Consider the following 21,504-nt stretch of genomic DNA (forward strand, 5'->3'; position numbering starts at 1 on the left):
ACAACTGATGACAGGCTTGCGATGGATAGCAGCACGTACAAAATGTGCAAAGTCATCAGAAAGAGCAGTGAGTACTGGTTTTGTGTGTGTGTGTGTTTTGTAGAAAGGGAATAAACGTGAAGACTTAGCTTCATTTTGGGGGTATCAGTCTTAGATTTAAGCCACGAGCTTCATTTGAAACTGCAGAAAAAGCTCATTTGTTCATGTAGACTCTGTAACACAGGTTTACATTTCACATCAGAATCAGAATCAGAATCAGAAAGGGTTTTATTGCCAAATGTTGAGCAGGTTTACAACATTAGGAAATTGCTGCGGTGCTTCAGTGCAAACATAGTGTCATAAATAGCACTTAAATAGACATGAAAAAATAAAAGTAGGGATAAGAATTAAAAGTGCTACGTAGAAAGATATGTGCATGAGCTATACATGAGATATATACATGAGAATAAGAATTATGAGTGCTACGTAGAAAGATATATACATGAGTGCAGGTGGTGATCAGTGCCAAACATGGAATGATGCAGTGACACAGCGTAGGGTCATGTGTTAGTGGTGGGAACAGTCATACGGTTATTGTTCATGTGTCCAACAGCAGAGGGGAAGAAACTGTTCTTATGGCGAGAGGTTCTGGTGCGAATGGACCGGAGCCTCCTGCCTGAGGGGAGCAGGTCAAACAGACTGTGTCCAGGGTGAGAAGGGTCAGCTGAGATCCGGGCTGCACGCCGCAATGTCCTGGAGGTGTACAGGTCCTGCAAAGATGGGAGTCTGCAGCCAATCACCTTCTCAGCAGAGCGCACAACACGCTGCAGTCTCTGTTTGTCCCTGATAGTGGCTCCAGCGTACCACACGGTGATGGAGGAGGTGAGGATGGACTCGATTATTGCAGTGTAGAACTGCATCATCGTCCGTGTTGGCAGGTTGAATTTCTTCAGCTGCCTCAGGAAGTACATCCTCTGCTGGGCTTTCTTGATGACGGAGGTGATGGTGGGCTCCCACTTCAGGTCCTGGGTGATGGTGGTACCCAGGAAGCGGAATGAGTCCACAGAGGTGATGGGGGTGTCAGTCAGGATGATGGGGGGGAGTGGGGCTGTGTGCTTCCTGAAGTCCACAATAATCTCCACTGTCTTCTGGGCATTCAGCACCAGGTTGTTGTGGCTGCACCAGGACACCAGACGTTCAACCTCCCTCCTGTAGGCAGACTCATCCCCGTCCGAGATGAGTCCAATAACGGTGGTGTCATCTGCAAACTTGATTAGCTTGACAGACTGGTGGGTGGAGGTGCAGCAGTTGGTGTACAGGGAGAAGAGCAGAGGAGAAAGAACACAGCCCTGAGGGGAGCCGGTGCTGATGGTCCGGGAGTCCGAGACATTCTTTCCCAGCCTCACGTGCTGCTTCCTGTCCGTCAGGAAGTCAGTGATCCACCGGCAGATGGGATCAGGCACATTCATCTGGGAAAGCTTGCCTCGGAGATGGTCTGGAAGGATGGTGTTGAAGGCAGAGCTGAAGTCCACAAACAGGATCCTGGCGTAGGTTCCTGGGGAGTCCAGATGCTGCAGGATGAAGTGTAGGGCCATGTTGATGGCGTCGTCTACAGACCTGTCTACAGACGATGATGCATCACATGTTTTGTGGCGTACATGTCTATAATCTGGTGTCTTGGCCTTTGTTAAGCCTAAGGATCACTGGTGTATTTTACAAAGCCAGACTCTTCTTATCTGCGTCCAATCTTAACGCTTACAAAGAACTGCTATGATTTGCACTCCTCTCGATGGCTTCCCCACGACTTTTTTCTAAAATTGGTAAAACGGCTTTCTATTGGTCAGAGCGCATTAAAGCTGGATGTATTTGTCACCCCGGGAGAGTTAAAAGCTCTCATATAGGCTAAAACTGCATGGATATGTCCTGCTACCCAAAGGCTGACCTTCTCTTTTTTATTTCAACGTTCATTCAGGTTACATTTTCATGTTTCCCGTTTTTGTAACTTTATAATCATGCGACTTCTTGGCGAGTGAAAAAGAAACTTTTAATGTGAAGAGACTTCCTGGTTAAATAAAATTTAAATTACAAGAAAAAAACCAACAAATGCTACTTTTTAAATATATGTCTCTTGTTATGGTTTACGAAGTTTCACGAAAACCCCCAACACACCAACACACACACACACACACACACACTATGAGTTTCGGTTCTTCTTATGAAACTCAGGAAAATCTCGCTGAATGACAGCTGGAGGAGTTTCTAATAAGCCTTGTCATGACGGGACACGTAAGCTCGCTTGTCATCTTGCTGAATATGATTCATGGCCATGACACATAATCGAGGCACTTAGAAAAACACACGAGGGGAGGAGCAGGATCGCAGAGACCAAAACTGAATTGGTGCTACAGTACGTTCCCACACTGCAGCTCGCACAAGCGTTTCTCAATAAACACAAAGACGGAAGAAGCGGGACATGTGCATAGCCAGCGGGCTGCATGTATCCTGCACAACAAAAGCAACAGCATTCCTCTGGAGGTAACTATGGGAGAAAAACACACAGAGTCAATGTTAGCTGCCGGACACGAAAACAAGCCGCTGTAAGTGGATCGTGTATGTTTTTTATTTTTTTATTCATATAAGAAAACTGAGATATAAGTGTCTTACATTGGTGCTCACTCAAAGACCTGAATATTGCTCGTTCAGAGAGAAACTCACCCTATTTAAGTGGTCTTACATAATTCAGTGACATCACACGGTCAAATCCTTCTAAAATTAGAGACTCCCCTGCCTTCAGCTTATGACGTCAGCTGGTTAACTCAACTATGACTGAACCTAAAATCGAATTAAAAAAAATTAAATAAATAAATCATTCATAAGTGCATGACTCACAAGTGCTTCTGAGCACCTCTGAGCAGGTTTGCTGCTTACTTCTACATCCAGGGCTTTGGTGGAAGACACTGAACATATAAACACCAGCAAGTCAGCATGTCTGAGTTTACACCTGGTTAGGAAGCTTCCTGTAGTGAAAACACAAGAGACCAGCTCAGTGTCTTGGCAAAAACAAAAACAGGGATTGTGTTCAGAAGCTACGGCTCTGCTTTGTTTCCTTTGTCAATCCTTTAAAATGAGCCAGAAAAAAAAACATTAGGCCACAGTCTCATTATCATACCAAAGTCTTGGCAACACAACACACGCCACTAATTCTTTTTCCACAGGTCTAATTATAGCGCATCAGGAAGCAAGCAGTATTGTAAAACCTGTTGATAAACTGCATACCAGATGTTTTCTTACCTGTTCTGTGACTCTCATCACATTTTAAAATAGATGATTTCGTTTTCTAGAACTAACAACATGCAGGAACCTTCTGTGAACACAAGAGGGCGCCATTTAGCTTCACAGAAACAGGTTTCTGTGGCCACGTTTACATCCATGAGGTGGCAGTACGATATCTGCATTATGGCTCTAGATAAGCCATGCAACATATTTTTACATGGTTTGGCATGTGCTACCAGATGCCCTATGGAGAGCGTGTGAAGACTCTTCCATAAAATATTAATTCACACTGACTTAAAAACAGCGCTCATTGTGGTTCTGAGCAGGCTATACTGTGACTAACAGTCAACCTTCAGCCATAATTATGAATGAGGTGTGCTCTGAATGTCAAAGGGAGAAATCAATACGCGTGTGCAAATCCTTACAGAAATCTGTTAATGAAGGTGCAGAGATCGTGCACATTTGGAATTTGGAAAAGTTCCATGAAAAAACACATTTTCCCCATCAAATGCAGAGAGCCATAATTTAAAACTGAGCAGGCTCTTATTTGACAGCTTAAAAAAAGTAGCCTGTCAAATCGTCACCTTATGTTTTGAATCCATATCACTTTGGAGATGAGGAAACTTGTAAAAAAAAAAAAAAGTAGAAAAAAAAGAAAGAAAAAGTTTTAACAAAATGTCTTTTATCTCTGGGAACAACAAAGAAAAGCTGCAAATAGAATCACAGACGTATCTGACAGGCACAGCATCACCTTTGACATGAAAGCTATCGTGCTAATACAAACACTCCCAATCGTATTAAATCAGGATCAGAGAACAGACACGATCCCTGAAAGCACTTTAAAAATAAACTCTGAGAAAAGATGAAGAAACTCAGGACTTAATAGGACTGAGATGAAGACAAAGGCGGACGAAGAAAAGAGCAGGAGTCATTTCCAGGGTAAAAAAATTTGATCTGCAGGGCAATGAATAAAATGTTATCTCGCAAGGTTTCTGCACCGAGTCCGAGAAGAGACTTCTTGTGCGCTGACAATATTACGACCGTCTTCAATGAGTACGCTGTTTCAGTAAAAGTGGGGGAAAGTGCACTCTGATTTCTGTCATGTGAATTCCCTGTGATCTGACTCGTCGTAGCACGAGCGATCCACAGCATGTGGAGGTCTAGTTCTCTCCTCTGTCTGCAAACATGGGTAACAAGCTCGGGGAGAGTTGGTACATTTCTTGGACGGTGGTCATTAAGAAAAATTCACACTTGGTGTTTATTCCAAATTTGACTAATTTCACTGAGGGATTAAAACAGAGTGTCACTTCTTTTCAAGCAGCATCGAGTATTAAAGTATTTATTCAAAACTCTAAAACAGTGAAAAAGCCCAGTAGGATACAGGTCATTTATCCCCTTATTTTATCTTACTTACGTAAAATACATAAAATTAACACTCTGTATTTAATCAGTATTATTCATGGCTCTCTTCCACGGCGTGCATTTGTCCTGCCTTCCTCTCTCGCCACCAACCGGTCGCAGCAGATGGCCCCGCCCCTCCCCGAGCCTGGTTCTTCGGGAGGTTTCTTCCTGTTAAAAGAGAGTTTTTCCTTCCCACTGTTGCCAAAGTGCTTGCTCACAGGGAGTCATCTGATTGTTGAGGTTTTCTCTGTACTATTGCAGGGCCTCGAGCTGCTGCTGCTGTGATTTGGTGCTATATAAATAAAACACCTGTAAGAATTTCTTTTTCAGACCTGTGGACCTTGAAACTGTGATAAACTATCAGTACTGTAAATTGTTAATGAGGTTATAAGCTTAACACGCTGTAGGATCGCGCGTGCGCTGCTTTGAACAGTCGTCCTTTAATTGGTCGCTTCTTGAGTTAAAAGGTCAACATCTGCCAATCAAGTGCATTAAGTAATAAAACAGCACTGAGCAGCACAGATTAGTCTGTTTGATAACAACTGCGTCTGGTTAAGAGTCGCCGGGCAGCCCGCTTTTAAACACATGTGACCTTTCAAATGTACCTCACGTAGACGACACTTTAGCAGCGTAGTGGGACTTTAGTATTACTGCTCCTCACCTACGTCACAGGTAAGGCAGGTATTGATTTTTCACGGAAAGCTCGCCTTGATGTGCGAACAGAGGGGGGCGCAAACCCGCCCCACCACCACACGGCTCTGAGGTCACTCTGAATGCTTCATTCATCTACTGACACATCACTTATAGCTTCCAGCAGCATCCAAAAAGACCAGAGAAGCAAAGAGGCAGATACGGTCAGACAGGAGATAATGAATCCTTCCAGTCTACAAGCTGACACGTTCGATTGCCAGATAGAGGGAGAATTTAAAGCTCCGCCCTGGTGTCCGCCGCCTTACCACAACATAGCGTTCTGAACCCCCGTCCACTCCCCCACCTCGCTCTCTGTATAAATCGAATTCCCTGCTCTGAAAAGAGGCCACTGCAGTCATTCCCCCTGTGATTAACCTAATCCGTTGGCAGAGTGGTTGTCCTCTCAGTGACACCACCATTACGTATTTGACGTAGACTGCATTCACGCCGCGATAACCAGCGAGCGTACTCTGAAAACGTGTGAATTTGAAGCAGCACGGGGCACAAATGTCACTGAAAGGAGCTCAGAGACCTACAGCGTAGCAAAGCTTCACTATAAAGCACTGCGAGCTGTTTTTGAGCTTTCAGCTACACTCTCTGGCCACTTTATTAGGTATATCTGTTAAGCTGCTCGTTAACACGAATATCTGATTTTCCATCAGACGGAAATTTCAAGCGGAGCGTGATCTGCTGGGATTTTCCCACGCAACCATTTCTTCAGAAAAGGAGAACCTATCCCAGTTTCAGGGAGAACAAACGTCACTGATGCCAGAGTTCAGAGGAGAACGGACAGACTGCTTTGAGCTGACGGGAAGGCAACAGTAGCTCAACCACTCACTACAAACAAGATATGCAGAAAGCATTTCTCAGCAGAAGACCACCCCGGGTGCCGCTCCTGTCAGCGAAGAACAGGAAACTGAGACTACAGTTCACATAGTCACCAAACTTGGACATTACAAGATTGGAAAACGTCGTCTGGTCTGATGAGTCTCGATCTCTGCCGTGACATTTGGATGGTCGGGTCAGAATTTGATGTAAACAGCAATGGTTCAGGCTGTTGCCGGTGATGTAATAGCGTGGGGGGTAGATTTTTGGCACACCGTCTGCCATTTTTACCCAATGAGCATCATTTTGATCATACCTAAGGATTGTTCATCCCTTTGTGAACACAGTGCTCCCGTCTTCTAACGGCTGCTCCCAGCAGGATAACACTGCAGGTATGAAAGCTCAAATCATTTCAAACTGGTTTTCTGAACATGAGGGTGAGCTCACCACATTCACTGGCGTGTTCCCAATCACCAGACCTCCATCAGAGCACCCTTTGGCCATCTCCCTTTCGCTGATGAGGAACCTTTGTGGTCCAAAGTAATTACCCCCAAAAACATGTTAACTTTTATCAACACTATCAATCCCAAGTTACGCTTTTTCACTCTGTAAAGCAGGAGTGTCCAACTCCAGGCCTCGAGGGCCGGTGTCCTGCAGGTTTTAGATGTGTCCTTGATCCAACACAGCTGATTTAAATGCTAATTGACCTCCTCAACGTGTCCTGAAGTTCTCCAGAGGCCTGGTAATGAACTAATCATGTGATTCAGGTGTGCTGACCCAGGGTGAGATCTAAAACCTGCAGGACACCGGCCCTCGAGGCCTGGAGTTGGACACCCCTGCTGTAAAGTAACATTTAGTAACAAAGTAACATTGTAACTATTGTTTGTGAGGTGAACTGCTTCACCTGGTTTTTTCTCTTCTCCTCTGTACGCAGGTCGCTTGTGGAAACGTAACTTTGTTTACTACTTCTGCATGATTTCATTACTTTAATGAGAAATCGATCGTTTCTTCCTAGAAACTTGCTCAACGGTGGCGAGTGTGTTTTCATGTGATATTTCATGCTTTGTTGTGTCGATATCTGACGGTCGTGCTACCTCGGGGACGATGATATCAGGTCACGCATGTGACAGGCAGCCGTGCTTATCACAATAAAATACGATTCGCAGACACAAAGGAGTTCACCTCCCTCAGTGCTCACACTTAATTATTCAGAAAGCTGCAAAGGAAACCTTCACATACATCGCAGCTATTTCTCAAACACACGAAACGTATTAATTACAGTCTAATTGTAGTAGACTTTTTTTCTTGGAAGTCTCGTGTTTGAGAAGCTTCTCTGTGTGTGAGAATATTTAAAGCTAAGGACGTGGTGGTTTGTGTTTGGGATTAGAGAGCTTGAACTTCAGTAACAAACCCCACACATGTCACTTCTTCTATCGTTTGCTTTTTGCTTTTCATGCAGTCCATCTCCAGCTGTCTACGGGCGACCGAATCCGTAGGAGTGATGATCCACAGAGTGGTTCAAAACAATGATTCACTTCAGGTTCACGGATCAAGGAGAATAAATGAGGTAATGTTCGCTAAATCTCTCGAACAGGAGCTCTGCACACACTTCACCTGTACAGAACATGCGTAAAAGCTTCGCTTTAAACTTGCACATAAGCTACGTTGCCATCAGAATAGTAACATTTCAGTTATTTGGCGGTTTTGGGCTAACTAACCCTGCTGTAGGCGAAAATGACCGCACTTAAGTTACTGCTGGATAAGAATTGCAAAATTAGTTTGGATGGCGGTGAAAATCCCCAGAGAGAAACCGCTCGTCTTGCTCATCGCATTTCAACGAGACAACCTGCACAAGCAGAACCTCATTAAGTGTCGGGTTTGGGCTAGTTTACGGTATATTCAGAGCAGCAGATCGCTCTTTAAATGTGCCGTTTAGCTCCCTGTTAAGGACTGCAAAGACTCTACGGAGGATAAACACAGAGGATTTTTAAAAAAGCACGATTTTCATATCACGGCTCTCCCTCTGTGTTCACAGCATTTCCAGCAGTGATCTACACACAGTGCACTGCTGAGGTATGACTACAGAGTACCAAGTCTAATGAGAAGGCCACGCTGTGTCCGAGCAATTTTCAACTCCAGTATGTTTTGAAGGGAACTGCTTCTCACTTTTAGATCAGCATACATACATTTACAATAATTTGTTATGTCCATACTGTTTGTGCTGCGAGTGCCAACACTTGGGGAAGGTTAGGGAAAGAATGCAGGCAAGATGTTAGCATTTCTGTAAAAGTGCAATCTGCTAAACGCGCCCCGACCATCCTCCTGCAGTGCTGATTCAGTTAATTCAAAAGTGTTGGTGCACTGTGATCATTGTGCAACTGAGAATCCTGTTTATATTACGTAAGCGTGTAATATTTAAGAAACAGGGTTGCAACAATAAAACGGGGCAGTAACAAAGATGGATCTCCAGTTTATCTTTACGCACCAAATCCAGGAGTGACCACAGAAACAGACGGGGCTCGTGGAAACTTCCAGATCAGACCATGCTGTCGTCATCATCTTGGTTACCCTTGTGATAAATAGATTTGTTTATTGTTCTCTGCAAGTCTCTACTCAATATCCTACTAGATATGACTCATGCTCAAGTCTGGTATTATTGAACCAATCTCCTTAAGGAGGAGCATGCACGCACACATACACACACATAGATGCACGCATCCCGGACTTTAAGAGGATACTTTCAGAAGATGAAAAACTCTGCATCGATCACTTGATAACAGTTCTTGGTTTTAATAATCGTGCCGGCCACATATAATCGCCACTGATGCTCTTTTAGAGCTGCTGCCTGCTCCAGGTTTAAAACAAGGAGAAACAAAAGGAGGCTCGAGCCAATTAGAAGGCAAGAAATCCTCATTCTGTCATCAAGGAAAGGGCAGATATCAGCAAGTCTTCTTTAAATCACAGCTGATGAAAATCTAAACACTTACAGTATAATCCTGCAGTTACTGGCAATCAAAGCATCCAGAGCCACGTTTCACATCTCTGGTCGTCTCCAACCTCAGGTCTGCTGGACCACGCTCAGGTCACATTTCATGAATGAGCTTTGATCCTAAAGGTACATATGTGCATGGGATATCACACCAGCTGCTACTACCAGTTATCAAATTATTGTTATCATTTTATATTTAAGCAAATGATTTTGAATTAATTTTGGGGACAAACCTGAAAGCTGAGCCAGCTGCCTGTTTTATCTACAACTCCAACCGGGGTTTAGGTCTAATCTGGAACAATAAAATACACAAGAGCGCACACTTAATATCAGCACACGTCAGCCTGCTGTGAGACATTTCTTATCTGTGTCTGTGCAACAGCAGGAATGCATCATCAAATGTTAAAAAGCCCTAACAGCTAAGGCCTTCACCTACAAAACCCAAGCTTATCCCGGCCTGAGGTAAATAATGTGCAACATCAGCTGACGTCTTTTTTGATCAAATAAGACATCGGCAGCAGAGTAATCAAATCCTTTGGCAATACCACGCAAAAAGAATCACACTCACTGGTTTCCTTCTCATATGGCAGTCGCTTCTTTCTCACATACGTGCTGACCGAACCCACACGGGTTCTGATTACACGCAACAATGCATGAACTGCAAGGACCACAGCGACGACTCCAGCACACAAACTGGAATCAACATGTTTGAAAAAGCAGCCCCGCCGGCCGATCTTTAGCTTGACACTCGAGACCGCGTGTATCAAATTGCGTTCAGCGAGCACAAACACCCGCAGCTGAATACAAAATCTGTTTTTTGCACCGGTGCCCACTTTGTCAGGCCATTCAAAGTGCCTCTATGAAGCAGCATGTGAAACTGCATGGCAACAAGAGGGTTCAAAAGCACTTGACTCGTGGCTCCGTGTGGTCGGCCATTGTTTGCTTTGAAATACCTGCTGCTTTTTTTTGCCGAATACGCTTCTCTCTGGAAAATTATTCTGTGAAAAAATATCTATGAACAGAGCGGCCAGAGCTGTTTTGTTGCTGGATATACTAATGAATCGAAAAGGCATTTAAATGAAAACTGACAGTGGTTTCAAAGAGTGATTAAAGCCCAGAGACAGATGTCTGTAATTTGGGTAATCTCGTCAGTCTCCCCACCATCATTATCAAGCCAAACAAAGGCACTTTAAACTGTCATCTCTCAGTCAGCTGCTTCAACTGCATTTTGAGCACAACACATAAATCCCATAAACGAATGGTGCAAAACTAGGGCGACATAATGTCCCTCTCTTTTGTCTCCCTGTCCCACATCTTGAGACAATTTCCCATCTTCTGACTGTGTCTGCAGGGCACGAACCTTTCTGGGTTTTACCCTGACACACGTGCAGGTGAAGGGGAGGCTTTTTAAAGATGTATTATATTTAAATGAAGCTTAGCCTGTCCATTTCCACCCATTTTCGCCCATGGGAGAAAGTTACAAGCTACCAAAAAGTCACAAACTTTACAGAGTTTGGTGATCATGATGGAAACTACCACAAAGAGAATAAAGCAACAGCAAATACTTTATCTCCGCTAGAATTGCTGTTCAGTTTTTCAGAGAAGGAAATATGGTGCGATGCATCTATGCACGCAGCCCTACAGAGAATATGAGAGTATATGAAGACTATTGCACGGGGCCGTAAGAATCTAAGTAAGACATCTGTGTAGCCTCTGCTCCGGAAGGTGAAGGCCGGTGCTCGTAGAAGCAGGTTAAGATCGAATTATCAAATTGTTTCAGTTTGGCTCAGCAATTCTACTATTTTATTATCTGTTACTTCTGATGCTGACCATCCAAGACGGTCACGGACAAAATTAAGACTGCGTGAACAAGTTCCTGTTGCCGTCAATCACACTGAGAATCGACGTCCAACTCGCAAATAACATCTTATTTTTTTGGTATTACAAATCACAAGTGCTAATTTGTAAAGGTTAGATACTGCAGCTTTTACAAACTGCCAACATAAAATCACAGCCAGCAGTTTCTAGCAAATAACTTGAGATAAGCTCAATGGTTCATCTTACAAACAGAACGCAGCAGAGAGTCGAATTTAACAAATTCAGACATTTTCTTAGAAGTTGCTGGAAATCAAAGATAAAGGGGAGCAGGTATAAGAAGCAAAGTCATCAGGTAATACACACACACACACACACACACACCTGTTTATTTAGATGTATAAAATGTCTCTTTAGTTGCAATGCATTATTGGTCTCACTTGGTTAGAGGAGCACTGCATGGAACGGACGACTGCACCTATTAATCCTTTGCTGTTGCAAGTGACATAAAATCATCCAATCCCAAATGAGGAGCCAAATATTCACTCGCCTCCCTGTAGCTGAGCGCTGCACCCCCTGCTTATTGGCAAAAGACTCACAGATGGATATGCACACATGCACAAACATGCATGCACACACTTTATGTGTGAGAAAAGATTCCTCAGCATGAATATTTTGCATCCACAGTTAGAACACAACGTGTCTTCCTTTGAGACCAAAAAGGTTTTATAATATTTCCATGTTTCACTTTCACAAATATATTAAGTATTAAGTATATTTAAAGAATGGATATGTTACTATAATCTGGTGTTATGTAGCTTGATTAGCTATTCTATTTCATGTTTCAGCCACATTTTAGGAGCCGAGGAGGGTTTAGTGTTGGTAGGAGATAAACTGGCAGTGTTGTCATTAGGGATTAGATGGTGGAGGGCTGGGAAAATGATCACTGGCATGAATGAGTAATTGGTTGGACCAACAGCAAAGCATGAGAGAACTGAAAAGAGAAAAGTAGAGACGAGTAAATATTTTATCCCACTCTGTGTCGGCCTGAGTGATGCAACAGAGACACTGATGTACGGAGAAAACTTTGAGGCTCTTGAACGTAACGCTTTGCAAAGCTAATTAGAAGAAATTTGTTACCATAATCTAAACAGCCATTCGATCAGTGCACAGCAGTCCAGAGTCAGACAAATGGCTCAATATATTCCAACTGCAGACAGTTCTGTTTCTTTACCAAATCAGGTGCATAATCCTAGCTACGGCTGCCGCCGTAGGACAAAAAACTGTGGCCGCCGTTGGGCTGTAGTGAGTGTAAGCTGTCAGTCTGCTGGTGTCCATGTTTATTTGTAACTGATGACAGCCACACTGAGGGGAGTTGTTGAGGATATTTCCTGAACTTTTGTGTCAGCGTGCACTTCCTGGTGTTAGTGAAACTGTCTTTGAAGTGAAGGCAACATTGTTGAACTTGAACGCTTTGTGAATAAACTCTCATATGATGTGAAAATGCAATCAAACTGTTTATCGGAGGGAAAGCGTGATTTTGGGACGCTGAAGCGTAGCCGACATAAAGTTAGCTTCTAACTGTTATAACTGCTGCTGTTTAGCCTGCTTGATGACAATAACTACCTGCAACAATATCAGGAATGAAAAAGCATGTTTATGCATGTTTTCATGTGTTAGATGAACCTTGAGATGAGGAGACAGACGATAACATTTCATCCAGGTCGTGTTATCTCTTTTCTTTGGTGAAGGGACCCTTGAGCCTTGATTATTTGAGTCTGAAAGTACAGACACAAATACAAATTTGCCTTAATGGCATGCAAAGAGCTATGGGTTCTCCTCTCTTCCTTTGTCATACAACGCATGGGCTGATCTCTAACCACATACACAAAACAGCATCGAGCAGAACAGCAAGTCCACTTTGGCCACTGCATTAAAGACGGCGGGTCAGAACTGTGAATTCCACAAACCAGCACTGAGTACTTTAAACCGATTAATTAAGTTTATGGGAAGGCACCAACTTGTTGGAAGTCCAGTTCTTCTATTCTATTAAAGAACCTCAAAAAACAACTGCCTGTACCTTTAAAAACAACATGACCCTCTAAACTTGGAGGCATTTTATCCCACAGCCTTAAATATTTGTGGCAGACATATCGTTAACTAAGAATGGGGAGAGAAACTCGTATTATTTTTCAGCACTTATATCGTTATTTATACTGCGGTGGAGGCCGGGACTTTGTGTCTTCATTAAGTAGCAGTTTTGGAATATTACTAACTTTTGCACTAAGACGTTTTAATGCATAATTTAGGTCAGGAAATGACTCGTTTTATTTTTACCTTTATAAATATTGCATTAGGCAAGTGGAAGATATTTAATGGAGGCCCTTTTTTGACTGCGCAAATGTAATCGCGGCGTCAGTCAAGTGAGTGCATTTAAATATGAGCAGCTCTTATTAAATCAAATATTAGATGCTTTCCCTGTTAAGGTATTATTTATGAGACAAGCCTCTCTTCCTAGTACTGCTGTCAGGTCACATGCTGAAAGAATAAAAGAGGAAAAAGATGCTGCTCAGCTTGCTGCCACCACCACCGGCTGCGGCTGCCGGCGCATGTCACGCCCCGGCACCACCCGGCATCGACCTGTGGGCTCTGATTCTTCAAGGTTCCCCGTGGGGGCCGCATCGATCTCGCTCCTCTCTCAGTTTAGCCGGGTTTAAATTATGCTTCACGGGGAGCGACACGAAACCTTTAGCCTCAGCACCAAAACTAAATCTATACTCTCGTCTCGCTTTTAGTTAACATGCAGCTCTGTGCAACGCATTCAGCGTGTAGCGTATTAGCGAAGTGCACGAACACAGACAAGAGACACCAACTCATTTCACTTATTAGCATCAGCGTGTATATGATGAGGGTGAGACTGCAAACCAAGAAATAGTAACGTTGTTTCAGGAATGAGATCAGATAATACATTAATTGAATAAATCTTTTAGCTTTAAACCAGAATCTCAATGAGGCTGTGACGCATTATATCCTCCACACAATAACCAGAAATAAAGCACTTGTGTGCAAATGCCACAAAGGCCACCACTGACATCACCACACCTCACATTAAGACGTGTAATTTAATTATCAGTTGTGTCCAGGGAGGGTCGGCTCCGTTGAACCGTGCCTGCATGTTTATGTGTGCAGGTCTTTAGAAGCCAAGTGTGTGTGTTTTGTCTTTCATCCCATCTGTGCGCTCTGTGCATGGTTGTGTGTTCTCATAAGGTGTGCGCATATGTCGGTGTGACACACATAGTTACCAGCAAACGTTGCTTCCTGGTTGCCATGGCTGACGGTTTCAGTGAAACCATGCTTCACAGAGCTTCCTGTATCTCATTACCATCTCAGCCTCTCTTCTTTATTATTTTAAGTCATTTTCTTTCCCCTCATCTTAATTTATCTTGTGCTTCGTGTCCTTATTGTGACTTACACTTGATTCTTGTTTCATTTTTAGGGTTCTTGTCAGTACTTTAGCAAATATCTGTATTCTTTTTGCTTTTTAAAAAAAGCATTTTTGCATCTCAGATGTTTGTTTCTTTTCTTGAATTTCCAATATTTTATTCATGTAGTTTTTTTATTATCATGGACGCTATTATCTGATTTCCTATCATGACACTGTGTATTAGTATCACATGGTGCATCTGTTTCTGTGTGCAGCTTCACTCCAAACCTGCCTGTTTCTGTCTCTGTGATGAGGATGTGTTGGCTTCCAACTTAGCCTATTTTTTTTTTTTTCTAAAATTGTCTCCCACAAATAAAAAACAACTAAAACAGGTCACCTGGGAGCTGGTTTTGCTTCTTTATTGTTGGAGGTTTTGTGTGTTGTGTCTGCTGAGGACAAAAACACCATTTGGTGTCACAATGAACTGAGATGACACAGCATTATTGGCACCAGTGTTGGTCAAGTTACTTGAAAAAAGTAATCAGTAACTAATTACTGATTGCTTCCCCAAAAAAGTAATCCTGTTACTTTACTGATTACTTATTTTCAAAAGTAATTAGTTACTTAGTTACTTTTTAAAAACACAATTTACAACCTGAACAGGTGATAAAGCGATAGATCTTTCAGCCCAATTCTACTTTTTCTGCATAATCCATCATACAAAATGTAATCAAATGGAAAAGTCTCTTTTTAAACTTGTTTATTAGTTTTAATCTTTTAACTTTATGCATCAAGCAAACATTTAATTATATGCAACATTCTCTGACTGGAAGAAATTAGTTTAACATTTAAACCTATTTTCTGCACATTCCAGCACATAAAATAAAATATTTTTTGTGTTTACACTCAGTCTTTCCAATAGATGCAAGTAAAACACAGCAGAACATAAATAAAGTCAAAGACTCAGCGGTCCTGTTGCTCTATTTTCACCTGTAAAGCAGGAGTGGGGTAGGCGGAGGTTTACCCTGGTGCAGGTGTGCAGCGGTCAGTGGAAGAATCCGCGAGTTTCTCTGTGAGTTTCCCATTACGTCGTAGCTACTCGGTGCTTGTTGGAAGTTTAGGGGTTTTTTTCTCTGTAAAAAGAAGTTTTCTTCCCACGCACAGCGGACACTAATGTTTTTGTCACTTTGTATGGAATCAAACTCAAAGTAAGGTCAGTACTTCCACGCTTTAAACGCTGCACGCTCATACTCTCTCTGCACTCGATATATGATCCACTGTTGATCTGCACACAGCTGTTGTCACCAACGTCGCACTTGCTTACGTCACTGTCATGAGACATTCTCGCCAAAAAAAAAAAATCATGGTTTTAGTAACGCAGTAACGCAGCGTTCCTACGGGAAAGTAACGGTAATCTAATTACCGTTTTTGCAATAGTAATCCCTTACTTTACTCGTTACTTGAAAAAAGTAATCGGATTACAGTAACGCATTACAAGTAACACGTTACTGCCCATCTCTGGTTGGCACTACTTTCTCATGCCGTGTCTACAGGATCAAACTCTTGGGAACACTTTTATACGCTTCTAGAAAGCAAACAGTTTTGGTTCCTTCCACTAATGAAAAACAAGTCAGTGGGTCACTTTGATAAAGGGGAGGAGTTCCAGCTGCACACATGGACGTGGTCAGAAGTGAACTTCCACAGTGGAGTCTAAAAACTGCTGCAGCGCTGGATGTGATCCAGCCTCGAGCTGCTCACCCTTCAGTTGCCTCATTTCTGTTACTCATAGTTTGCAATCCCATATTTTCTGGTTTGTAGCTCGGATATTCCAGCATGCGCTCAGGTGGACTGGGTCCTTGTTCCTGCCATCACTTCTGTAAATGTATTGCTTTGTGTCGTGTTTGTTTTGCCGGACTGACCACTCGTGCTCATTTTTTAAATTATCTCTGGTGATTTGCATTTGGGTCCTCTCCTCTGTGAACTCTCACATCAGATTTTTTATTATAAACACGCAAACACCTGCACACAAAGAGCTGCTTTTGGACTACCTCGGGAACCTTCATTAGACAAATAGGCAAGGGCATCCCATGGGTCTTTAAAATGACACCTCCCACTCTGGAGGAGGATTTGACTGTCAGACAACATCTCTAGTCAGTGTTAGCAGCTGCTGGAAATAGTGGCTGGGGAACACCCAGTCTTAAATCCAAGAGTCCCTTCTATATGGCTTCTATATATCCCAACCCATTTACAGCCAAACAGGGAAACAGGTGCTGCTGTTCTCCTAAAATCTGCTCCAAGTCCAGTAGACTGCAGCAGGTACTTTGGGCAGTTTTAATGAATCAAGCTTGAAAATGTTCGGATAAAGTTGGATTTTCACAATCTAACCATTAAGTATATATTTTGTTGGATATGATTACATAAACAGCTGAGATTTTTTCAGCGCATCTGAACTATGCAACATGTTCTCACTCCCAAAGCGTAACATTTTACTCTAGGTGACAAATCGTTGGTATGTTATGCTTCCAGACGCCCAACACGTCCCTAGATTACAAGATCGGAAAAATGAGGAAACATGAGAACCGTTTGAAATGAATCTACACATGTGCGTTTGTTTTGGAAAACACCTCTAACGTTATTAAAGTCGTGGTTAAGGTTAGGGATAAGGTGAGGTTTTGGACTGGAATACATGGCTGGAACATGTATTAATAACCCATAACCGGCGCGTAGCATAAGAATGCGGAAGGTTACCTTTCACGTTCCTCAGGAACGCCTCGGGACTTGACTCTATATTACACCTCGGGAGTGAGAACGGGCTGCAACTATGACACGTGTAATGTGGTGCACTTGACTTTCTACAAATTCATAAACAAGAAAGCAAGCATGGATACATGAACCTGCAAAAGTCCAGCCCAGAGGCTAGAATAACAAGCTATGTGCTATTAAAGAGCATCAGGCCAGGAATCTTCTGGAAGTACCAGGTTTTCCTGTTTCACGGACCAGCGACTTCACCCTAAAGCAACCTAAATGCAAAGGAACGTACATATGGAGGTAAAAGTGTGTGACCCTTACAATCTGTGTGTGTGAGCGCGTGTATTCATATTGTTGTGGGGACCAAACATTGGAAGTTTGCTACACTTGTGGGGACCAAAATCCTGTTTCTCCCAAGTTTGAGACTGAAAATGTGGTTTTAGTGACAGGGTTACAATTAGGTTAGGGTTAGGCATTCATTTTTCATGGTTAGCGTCAGGGTAAGGGGCTAGGGGAAGCATTATGGCAATGACATGTCCCCACAAGATGTGAATACCTGACGTGCGTGTGTGTGTTTCTGATAGCAAACTCACACTCTCATCCTCTGCAGACTCACACACTTGCAGAGGATGACAGCACACATGCACACAAAGCCACGTACTCACACACACACACACATCACATCGTGTGCAACCCGAGTCTGGGAATCACATTGCAGCTTTTCCTCAACAGACACACTAAAGCTCAGGAACCTAACCTCTCACTCGGACGCACACAGAGGCGCCCATCTCGCAACAGGCCTGAGACACATTGACGGAGAGACATATAATTGATATGACACCAGCACCACATGGGAGCGGACCAGAAGCAAACCTGCGTCACACCGGCGCACAAATGACAAAGAACGTCTATTCTTTTAACAGCATCCGCTCAAAGGAGAAAGACCTCTTTCTCCTCTTTCACCCCTCCTCTGCAATCATACTCTTCCTCTCCACTCTCATCCACTCTTCTCATGGGTCCTCTCCGTCACTTACTTGTGTACTCTGTCCTCTCACGTTACCCTCCAGGATCTCTCCTGCTGTATTATTTAGTGAGGAATAGTGCATTGTGCGTTGTTTGTGTGCGACCTCTCAGTGGCTTACTCTACTGTAAGAAAGAACTAATGTGCAACTGAAGGCCAAAAGTTTGAACCTCAGAAGAAGCAGTGACCTCTGTCTGCTACTGCTGTGGATGAGTTCAGCATTTTACCACTACTGAGAATCACTTGCAGCATGGCTGAACCATCGGCTCTGGTCGCTCACATTATAGCACATCACAGGTGTCCCGACCATACGGCAATTCAGCATTCGCGCCTAGTCATCGTGAAGACAAGGGGAGGCTGTGAGAGAAGATGGGTGTAAAACTGCCAGTGGTGGAAGAGCTCAGCGTAGGCGTTAGAGGATTGTTTCAGTTGCTGTCTATAAGCAGGAGAAAAAATATAAAGAAATGTGAGAGCAAAATAGATATTAAAGAGAGCTTCCAACAACAACATAGATATTATATATATTATATTATATACACACATCGTCTTCCTGGTCCAGCTGAGTCACTCACTGCAGAGCGACTGCAGAGCCAAGCCACCTCTGGTCTGCCCTGCATTCATTTCACAGCACAGGCTCTGATAAATTATCAAACACACACAGTCACTGAGGCAGCTGTGAGGCTGGCACCGCTGTCTAACAAGCCAACATGTATACAATGCTAATGCACCATACTGCATGTCGCAGGGCTGAGAAGGGCAGATTCTGAAACTCCATTTTTAGGTTTGTACACAAACTTTAATGGATTTTCATCTGGTAAAGTTTCCATTTTGCTGTGCAAATGCTGCAGGTAAGCCTGGTTATTTGATGTGCAAACCCACCATAATGGTAATCGCTATGTTTGAGTAGTGTGAAATATGTTCACATGCTTTTGCAACTATGTTACAACACATGGACTGTAGCCAAAGATCAGAAGATCCCTATCGCTAATAATCTGCTTATATGGCACAATGTTCACATGACGTGCTAATAGATGCAAAGCTGTGAGGGATGACAAACACAAATAAGCTGCGACTTTCTGTCTTCATTTAACAATGCCACGGGCTCTAATGAATTATCTGGCGCACACATTCACAGTCAGTGACTGTGCAGCACCTTAGGCAGTGATTAGTAAAAACAACTGCATAATGAGGCTGAATTTATGCACTCGCTCTCCCATGAAATCCATAGTGCACTTGGGTGGAAGGTGTGAATCTGAGACACAGCATCGGTTACAGAGTAGAGCTCTTTCAACAGCTGTGACTCGGGCTCCATCTCCGCAGCCTCTGAGCTCCTAACGAGTCACAGTTTAACAACATAAGCAGCCAAACTCTTGCCGTGGGACCGGTGGTGTGTAAAACAATCAACAGTCCTCATTAATAACCGCATATCTCCGGTGGCGCTGCCTACTCTGCTTAAAAGCTACAAACCTCTTAGTGGTCGGTTTGTTCCACTTCAATGGGAGGAAGAGGTGCAACCACAAAAGAACAGTGCAGATCAACAGGGACCAAGAACATGTTTTGTCACTCCAGAACATCTCTGATCGCTACGAAAACTCTTGCTGTGGGCCTCAAATTGCTTCCAGAGTATAAATTTAGAAGTGCCAAACATGAGCACGTTGATCGTACAAACCTGAACATAATCCATCAGTTCCTCCAGCCTGATACTCTGGAGGAACTGATACTCTCTCTCTCTCTCTGCCTATCACCTGCCTCCAGGACATCAGGGAGCAAAGGAAATAAGGACAGCAGGCTGAAAATGGCCTCACTGCTGTATCTACCTCCAGGGGTGGTGATTTGATTATGTGAATGTGGACAGGCATCTGAAAGGCTAAAAAAGCAAAATCCAGCAGCCGCCACGAACATAAAGTCAACGAATGTAATAGAAGGCTTTAAATTGGACTGAGGGTTTCCTGGGATGGAAAAAAAGAGTAGCCTGGTGCTATGTAAGGCAAACTAAATGTGTATTATGAGTTCTACTTTACACACCTGACAAATCCAATCAGTGCCAAACTGAATCAGTCTTCAGTGCACATAGCCAACATTTACATGCTATCATTTCTGACCTTAATATAAACACATTTAAAGGCTGAATGCATTTACATGGAGCATGTCTTCATAAACAAGTCTGCATATCAAAAATACATCCATGAGTCACCGCTACTGCAGGTGGTTGGCAGTTTTTTTGGTGCTCAAGACAGCGACAAACTTTTCCAGAGTGGTGACGGAACATAAGGAATATGGGCACCAGTGCAGATGGTCCTCCAGCCTGCCATCTTCAATGCTCACCAGATCTAACTGCATATTTGTCACTTTTTTCTAGCAGAAACATGTCTGTAGCAACCTAGACTGAATAACACAACCCGAGTCGTGTGTGTGTGTGTGTGTGTGTGTGTGTGTGTGTGTGTGTGTGTGTGTGTGTGCTGCTGCCGGCCCAGTTGCAGTGCCCAGCCTTGTTGAGTGGTCTGTAATGACAGATTAAGTCAGCGCGAGAGCCACAGAGAGAGGCGGACAACCCCTCGGGGACATATTTAGGTGATAAAAATGACAACAGTAAACAAGTCAGTAATTAAAAGCTCGTCTCTTTTTGTCTCCCCAGTGGCAGGAAGTGGATTGTTTTCTCCCCTCGCCATTTGCTTGAAGCGCTACAAAGCCTCTAACATTTCCAGCTATTCAACAATAAGCAGAGGAGTTTCCCGTTACATCAGGCCGCTGTGCTAAATGTGTCGCCTGCATTTAAGACGCAGTCTCCGTAAGTTCCACAGTCAGGATGAGTGTTTTTCTTCTTCTGACATGAAGCCAGCCTCATAATATCATGTGAACTTCAGGAGAAAGTGAGTCTTTGAAACGGATGGTGCGATTACCACCCTCACCATCGTCATCCTCGCTGTTGTTCTCCATTTTAACCTGTCATTAGGCTATCGAGGCTGTTCAGTCACCGGCTCCGTCCCATGCCTCTCAACAGTCGCCGCATGTCGATGAACAGGAGGTGACGGCGAGATGAGCGTGTTTACACGTATCAGTGCATGCTGGTATATGATCTGCGCGCGCCCGCTACCGTGTTTCTCTGGGCTTCTGTTGTTTGTGCGCGACACTCTGTCTGAACTCCTCGGAGCTCCAAGGACACTGGCAGATGGTGAGCGGCGGCTGGGTCTCATGGCCAAGGCCCCATTCACCAGCTGCGAGCACACAGCTACAGGGAGGCTGTTTAGGCCGCACACACACTTACAAACACAAGGTCCCGACAGACAGGTCAACCTTAAACACACATGCAAAACATTGCTATTGCACAATTGCTGCTAC

The 21,504-nt window shown here is 43.5% G+C and overlaps 1 protein-coding gene across 4 annotated transcripts in view; it reads right to left on the minus strand.

Annotated features, from left to right (window-relative positions):
• Positions 1-21,504, minus strand: part of pde4ba (phosphodiesterase 4B, cAMP-specific a) — a 182,940-nt gene that overhangs the window by 76,225 nt on the left and 85,211 nt on the right. The gene's annotated exons all lie outside the window — the stretch shown is intronic.

This window comes from Rhamphochromis longiceps, linkage group LG17 (genome assembly GCF_057381845.1).
Source record: "Rhamphochromis longiceps isolate RC_006_pf linkage group LG17, R_longiceps_female_GT1.1, whole genome shotgun sequence".
NCBI classification, from domain to species: Eukaryota; Metazoa; Chordata; class Actinopteri; order Cichliformes; family Cichlidae; genus Rhamphochromis; species Rhamphochromis longiceps.